This window comes from Pan troglodytes, chromosome 22 (genome assembly GCF_028858775.2).
Source record: "Pan troglodytes isolate AG18354 chromosome 22, NHGRI_mPanTro3-v2.0_pri, whole genome shotgun sequence".
In the NCBI taxonomy this organism is placed as follows: domain Eukaryota; kingdom Metazoa; phylum Chordata; class Mammalia; order Primates; family Hominidae; genus Pan; species Pan troglodytes.
The window spans coordinates 29,777,667-29,785,977 of NC_072420.2; the positions used below are offsets into that span (position 1 = coordinate 29,777,667).

General features: G+C 45.1%; 1 pseudogene; it reads right to left on the reverse strand.

Annotated features, from left to right (window-relative positions):
* LOC473940 (large ribosomal subunit protein uL14-like) lies at positions 1-561 on the reverse strand (annotated as a pseudogene).
* Positions 562-8,311: the final 7,750 nt, after the last annotated feature.

Consider the following 8,311-nt stretch of genomic DNA (forward strand, 5'->3'; position numbering starts at 1 on the left):
TCAGCATTAATTAATCTTTATTAAACTTGGTGGTACTTTACCTTCAACTGTTATTAAGATGTATTTTTTGGGGGGGTACAAATACTTTTTCATGGGTTTAAAGTTTTTCTTTTTCTTTTTAATCTACTGGAAAATCATGCAATGCTGCGAGCATTGGACACAATCCAGGGCCACAAGTCTGCATACTCCTTTGCTACTGGTCCTATAATGGCAGAACCTTTCATTTTGCCTTTATTATTCACTATGACCCCTGCATTATCTTCGGAATAAAGAAACACACCATCTTTTCTCCGGTATGACTTTGGTTGTCGAATGACCGCTGCTGGATGTACCATTTTTCTGAGCTCTGGTTTGCCCTTCTTGACTGTGGCCATCACCATGTCACCCACACTAGCAGCAGAAAGTCTGTTCAGCTGTCCCTTGATCCCCTTCATGGAGATGATATACAGGTTTTTGGCTCCTGTGTTGTCAGCAGTTGATCACAGCTCCTACTGGAAGACCCAAGGAAATCCAGAAGTTCACACCAGAGGACCTACCACGTCCTTGCTTTGACATCTTGAACGCTGGAAAGAAGGAAAAAAGTATTTTTAAATTCTTTTTAAGCAAACTTCTTATTTAAATAGCAGCAACACTACATAGGTAATATATGCCAGCAGAGCATTTGTTTGTCAACTGAGATCTGTAGAGTCAATTGAGAAAATAAGATATAATAGTTTGCTAACATTACAAAATAAATGTACAATAAGAATAATTTCAGAATATACCAGCTGTAACTCATCACAATTCAACATGAGATTGGGGTGAGGACAAATGTCCAAACTATATCAGAGGGATTTAAAAGAAAAGAAAATAACCATAATAGTACTAGAGGAATATATAGGTGAATTTCCAGTTCAAAATAGCATCTGCTAGCAGCCCCTCTCAAATTCACATACACACAAAAAAATTGATGAAAACATTGAAGAAGACAAAAACACCACAACTAAAATTAAAACTGATGAAAAACAGATTTCCGGAATCTAGAAGGAAACTGTAATACTGAGTCTGGACTCAGGAAGTCAAGAAGGCAGGAAGGAGATACAGACACATGTATATATTATTTCCTTACCACATAAAACTGTGTCCTTTCCACGGTGGCTCATGCCTGTAATCCCAGCACTTTGGGAGGCCGAGGCGGGTGGATCACGAGGTCAGGAGATCGAGACCATCCTGGCTAACACGGTGAAACCCCGTCTCTACTAAAAACACAAAAAATTAGCCGGGCGTGGTGGCGGACGCCTGTAGTCCCAGCTACTCGAGAGGCTGAGGCAGAAGAATGGTGTGAACCCGGGAGGCGGAGCTTGCAGTGAGCCGAGATCGCACCACTGCACTCCAGCCTGGGCGACAGAGCGAGACTCCCTCTCAAAAACAAACAAACAAAAAAAAACTGTGTCCTTTCTTGCTGGTCTAACCCCTACTCCTATGTGCCCTACAAAGCCCTTTCTTCCCACATATTCTTTGGAATTGCAGCTTCGGTGATTAGCCAATATTCACCCTCAACACGTGTTTACAGTTTGGCTAATGACAGTGCTTCCATAGCAGCCTCTCATGAGTGCTGTTTATTGTCTAAAATCCTACCTACCTCAGGGGTCTGCAGATAAGAATAGGATCTTCTTTGCTTCCACTTTCCTTAAAACAATAAATCATTGTTTTTGGGCTGCTGTCAACAGAATACACCTTCTGACATCTGTCCTCTTACCAGCCTCCTGGTCACTCCCTTTTAGTCTCTAAAGACTTAGCACTTGGCTCTCCACCCTCATTCCAAACATCATCCTGGATGGTCTTTTTAAAGTCCTAATTAGGTTCATGTGGCATATCTGTCCATTGCTTGGCCTCTCAGTTATAAAAATCTTCATCTCTCATATCCTTTTCCTCCATTCCACTTCATCTACCACACCACAGTCACATCCTGATATTAATATTTAAATTTTCCCAATTTCACCCCACTCTTGGGTCACAATCTCTCTTGCCAGATTCCTCATTTAACTGTTTCCACCTAGACATTCTTCAAGGAAATCTTAACCTTGCATTGGCCCTTATATTTTCTCGCTAACTTTAAGGACTCTTTTCTCTTTACTCCCTTCATTGTTCACTTTAGAGTTCATGATCTTTTGTGTCAATCACTCTCTTGCCAATACCACGAAGTCTCTTGTACATCTGCTCTTTCAGCCTATTCATCTGGAGAAACCAAACACTACACAAAGCCAATTATTTGTTTTCAGCTTTTTTTTTTTCCAGAGAAAAGTTGAACACTACCTGGAAAACAAACAATTTAGTCAACAGAAGCTTTAGACCACTAAGAATTAATTATCCCATGCCTTAGTTGTGTCTTCAATACAGCCCAACAAATGTACCATACTTCCGTAATGTCTTAGGACTCCCAGCAATTAATTATTTGAACACTTCTTCAAAACTCTGACCATTCTACCTTCCTCCTTGACTTCAACAGATGAGTTTTCCTCCAATTTCACAGTGAGAGGTGACAGCGTGCTGGCAGTCCTCACAGCCCTGGCTCGCTCTCGGCGCCTCCTCTGCCTGGGGTCCCACTTTGGCGGCACTTGTGGAGCCCTTCAGCCCGCTGCACTGTGGGAGCCCCTTTCTGGGCTGGCGAAGGCCGGAGCCTGCTCCCTCAACTTGCGGGGAGGCGTGGAGGGAGAGGCGCAGGCGGGAACCCGGGCTGCGCGCGGTGCTTGCGGGCCAGCGTGAGTTCCGGGTGGGCGTGGGCTCGGCGGACCCTGCGCTCCGAGCGGCCTGCCTGCCCGCCCCGCCGGCCCCGGGCAGTGAGGGGCTTAGCACCTGGGCCAGCAGCTGCTGTGCTCAATTTCTCGCCGGGCCTTAGCTGCCTTCCCGCAGGGCAAGGCTCGGGACCTGCAGCCCGCCATGCCTGAGCCTCCCCTCCCCGCTTCCGTGGCTCCTGTGCAGCCTGAGCCTCCCCGACAAGCGCCACCCCCTACTCCACGGCACCCAGTCCCATCAACCACCCAAGGGCTGAGGAGTGCGGGCGCACGGCGGGGGACTGGCAAGCAGCTCCACCTGCAGCCTCGGTACGGGATCCACTGGATGAAGCCAGCTGGGCTCCTGAGTCTGGTGGGGACGTGGAGAACCTTTATGTCTAGCTCAGGGATTGTAAATACACCAATCGGCACTGTGTATCTAGCTCAAGGTTTGTAAACACACCAATCAGCACCCTGTGTCTAGCTCAGGGTTTGCGAATGCATCAATCGACACTCTGTATCTAGCTACTCTGGTGGGGACTTGGAGAACCTTTATGTGGACACTCTGTACCTAGCTAATCTAGTGGGGAGGTGGAGAAACTTTGTGTCTAGCTCAGGGATTGTAAACGCACCAATCAGCACCCTGTCAAAACAGACCACTCGGCTCTCTGTAAAATGGACCAATCAGCAGGATGTGGGTGGGGCCAGATAAGAGAATAAAAGCAGGCTGCGGGAGCTAGCAGTGACAACCTGCTCTGCTCCCCCTACATACTGCAGGAGCTTTGTTTTTTTTTTCTCTCTTTGCAATAAATCTTGCTACTGCTCACTCTTTGGGTCCACACTGCTTTTATGAGCTGTAACACTCACCACGAAAGTCTGCAGCTTCACTCCTGAAGCCAGCAAGACCAGGAGCCCACAGGGAGGAACGAACAACTCCAGACACACCGCCTTAAGAGCTGTAACACTCACTGCGAAGGTCTGCAGCTTCACTCTTGAGCCAGCGAGACCACGAGCCCACCAGGACGAAGAAACTCAACACATCCGAACATCAGAAGGAACAAACTCCAGACGTGCCATCTTAAGAGCTGTAACACTCACCATGAGGGTCCGAGGCTTCATTCTTGAAGTCAGTGAGACCAAGAACCCACCAATTCTGGATACAAGAGGACAAGAGAATCAGATTATAATCCTTATCTTTTCAATAACAAACATATAAATTGTTTTCAATAACAAACATATAAATTGGGCTGATGATTATTATACACGTTTAACTAAATCGGTGTTAGAATAGTAAAATTCTCTGATACTCTCTGAAATGTTCTTTCATTGCCCTTCCCATTTCCCTAGGATGTTTCTGACCTCCCCCTGATTCCTGGCTAAAGTGTTAATTGCTGATTTATCAGGCTTCTAAAACCCCATTCCAGCCCTAGACATGTGGCTATTCCAATGGATGGTGATCAGGTCATATTGGTTGTTAACTATGTTGAATATCCCTTCCCACGAAACTTCCATCTTCAATTATAGTCGCTCCATAATTCTGTTGAAAAAATAAGTGTTAAAGATGGGGGGGAGAAAAATGTATGCACAAGGCTAGTCATTGCTGCACCTTTTTTTTTTTTTTGAGAAGGAGTCTCGCTGTGTCACCGAGGTTAGAGTGCAGTGGCGTGATCTTGGCTCACTGCAACCTCTGCCTTCCGGGTTCAAGCGATTCTCCTGCCTCAGCCTCCCTAGGAGCTGGGATTACAGGCGCCTGCCACCACACCTGGCTAATTTTTTGTATTTTTGGTACAGACAGGGTTTCACCATGTTGGCCAGGCTGGTCTCGAACTCCTGACCTCAGGTGATCCGCCCACCTCGGCCTCCCAAAGTGGTGAGATTACAGGCGTGAGCCGCCGCACCCAGCCTAATTTTTTTTTTTTTGAAGAAAACCCCGCATATACACACATGCAAAAATAAGATACTAGAAAATAAAATGTAAAACCAAAATTTAATATTGTCTTTTTGGACACAGGATTGTGGGTGACTTTAAAATCCAGTTATTTCTACTCTTCCTATAATGATACATATTATGTGTAATCATATATATAATACATATATGTAATACGTTATATATAACATATAAATAATATATATAATTTGTTGGTGGGAGGAACAAGGGAAAGCAGGTTTACAAAATCTGAAAAGCCAAATGCCCCAGTGGGGAAAAAACCCCCCATTTCGGTAATTCCCTGGTTAAAATCGAGGAACACCCTGGACTTCGAAGGCACCAGCTGGGTCCCAGGGTGCACCATTCCTCTAATCCCCCAGTTGCAGCAACATCTGGGAAGTCCCGAGAATGGGGATCTATGCCTGTTTTTCCAAAAGATAATAAGCGTCAACAACAACAAAAAATAAAAAGTCCAACTCCGCCCCAAAGCAGCATCTGGCTGGCCTGCGAGATGCCCACTGGGGAGGCGAGTCCGCAGCTTAGGACTCAAGCCCGGGGTCGGAAGCTATTGCCGAAATCCGAAACGCTGCGCTCGCAGCTGCAGTGACGCGACCTGCTCATAAGTCCCGGTGCTCACAGCATCGCGGCAACTTACGAGCTAGTGCTTCCGGGTCACCCCGGCCCAGGAAGGCGCACGCGCGAAGCATAGCGCGCTTCACTCCGCACTCTTAGGCTGCGTGTGAGGCCTGCGAGTGCTCGGGAGCTGCCGCGGTCACAAGAGAAAGCCTAGCTGTCAATGACAGCCCCAGAGCGCCTGGGCGCCTTGCGATACCCGGGTGTCTGTAGGCAGCCAGGAGACACTTCCAAGCTGATCTGGAATCTTTCCTCGCCCAGCTCTGTCCCTCGCAGGGATGGCAAAGGACATTACGACCTACATCCCTTCCCGGATCTGATGGCTTCAGATTGGCAGATTGTGTTAAAGTGGAAGGCTCGTGGTGCCCCTTTGCTGAGTTTTTATGGACTTAGTTTTCTCAAGTAGTTCTAATTATCGCTGCGGGGGGGGGGGGCGGGGCGGGAACGTAATTTCTGCGTCTGCCCTTAAATACCTTTAAACCTTGGCTTCATTGCCGCTTTTATGGAATTTCACCCATAGTCTGTCTTTTTTAGTTTCCCTGATACGCGTCTTTCTTAATAATAATAATAATAATAATAATAATAATAATAAAATAAATAGCACTTTGGGAGGCCGAGGCGGGCGGATTACCTGAGGTCGGGAGTTCAAGACCAGCCAGGCTAACATGGTGAAACCTACCTCTCTACTAAAAATACAAAAATTAGCGGGGTGCAGTGGCGTGCGCCTGTAATCCCAGCTACTCCGGAGGCTGAGGAAGAATTGCTTGAACCTGGGAGGCAGAGGTTGTGGTGAGCCTAGATCACGCCACCGCACTCGCACTCCAGCCTGGGCTACAGAGCGAGACTTCGTCTTAAAAAAAAAAAAAAAAAAAAAAAAAACAAGGCATGTGGCCAGTATTCCCTGCCTATACTTGTTTTCTTTAGAAAAATGTAACTTTTAAACATAATTTGACTTGAAACGGTTTCTTTCCAGGATTTATCATTTTTTATAGGTGATTCCAGTTCAAACTATTTATTACATTAATATGTTGACAAATTGTCGTTGCTGAACAAATTTTTTATGTGCAATCATACGGAACATTTTATATTTAAGGTTGTTTATATATCAAGTATATAATCATTGGCAGAAACTGGGCAGGGCGCGGTGGCTCACGCCTGTAATTCCAGCACTTTGAGAGGCTGAGGCAGGTGGATCATCTGAGGTCAAGACTTCAAGACCAGCCTGGCCAACATAGTGAATCCCTGTCTCTACTAAAAATACAAAAAATAGCGAGCGTGGTAGCACACACCTGTAATCTCAGCTACTCGGGAGAATGAGGTGGGAGAATCACTTGAACCCCCGGTGGCGGAGGTTGCAGTAAGCCAAGATTGCGCCACTGCACTCCAGCCTGGGTGACTGACCCAGATTCTGTCTCCAGAAAAAAAAAAAAGAGAAAGAAACCTAAGAAAGCTATATTGTTTATACTCTAACATTTCTAACATTTAACTACATTTATCCATTCTCAAAGGAAGTTGGTCATCACAAGATTGGAAAATCTGTACTTCCCTGGCTTAGTATGACTTAATCATAAACGTCTAAATTTGACAGATGTCCCAGGAAAGAAAACTTATAAAACTACTCTGCTGCATTCTATGTGTTTATGTGACATTTGAGATCTGCATATTATACATAGCAATATGGTTTTTAATATAATGTACAGAGACTGAAAAAGTTTTAGCAGTTTAGCTGCCACTTTAGCTGCTTAAAGCAATATATGCATCATCTGCCCCCTTTGGTGGTAGGGATGTCAGATTCAATTCTTTGTAGGGTATTTCATACAAATCTGTTAGTCGCTGGAGGAATCAGAAACTAGACACACAACTGGTCCATCTGGCTGTCTGGTGGCAGCAGAGGAACTGGGATTTCCAGGGCAACTGACGGGGCGATAGGACAGGGCAGCAGGGAGGAAATCTGGGGACGTACATAAGATTTAGGTCCAATACAAGCACTGTGCTTTAAATACCATTCTGATTCTCATTTATGTTTAACCACCTTTATATTTAAGATCTATCCACATTGCCTTCTTCCATTTCATTCCTTCAGATTTCTACATTGTATTACATAATATATGCTGTCTTTTACTTACTGATTCATTTTGTGATGAGCATAGTTTGCCTACAACCTTTTACTAACTTAATGCATTGTCTCTCACCCCAACTCCATTCCTTAACCAAGTCTGACTGGTCAAGAAATATCCAACACCTGGTATCAACCTGCATCAACCTGCATGCTAGCAAATTAGCAAATAATAAATGCTTTTGGAACTGGTTTATGGAGGTCCTCAAAAACTGGGTGGTGTGTTTATTTAATGCTAGGTCAATTTGGCAAAAATAAATGTACAGAAAGCCATTTCCAGAACAAAAAATGTCAGAATACAATTTGCCAAACAAATTTTCTAAATTACTAATTTGATGAATTGTTGAGGCTTATTAAAAAAGTTTAAGCCCTACTAATGCCTCAGCCTTGTCTAAGGCAAGCCCAGGAGCAGGGGCAGAGCGTGAGTATACAAAAAGTGAGGAACTGCAAACTCCACTTCAGAAAAACTTCACCTATTTGTGTATCAAAAGGCTGGGGTAAATGCAAAACTAAAGCTCTGAAAAACTCTATTTGACAAACTAGCTTTCAACTGCTAGTAAAAAGCCTAGAAATTGGCCAGGCATGTTGGCTTATGCCTGTAATCCAAGCACATTGGGAAGCTGAGGTGGGAGGATCACCTGAGGTCAGGAGTTCAAGACCAGCCTGGCCAAAATGGTGAAACCCTGTCTCTACTAAAAAACACAAAAATTAGCCAGGCATGGTGGCGGGCGCCTGTAATCTCAGCTACTTGGGAGGCTGAGGCAGGGGAATCGCTTGAACTTGGGAGGCGGAGGTTGCAGTGAGCGGAGGTTGCACCATTGCACTCTAGCCTGGGCGACAGAGCAAGACTCCATCTATTTAAAAAAAAAAAAAGCCTAGAAA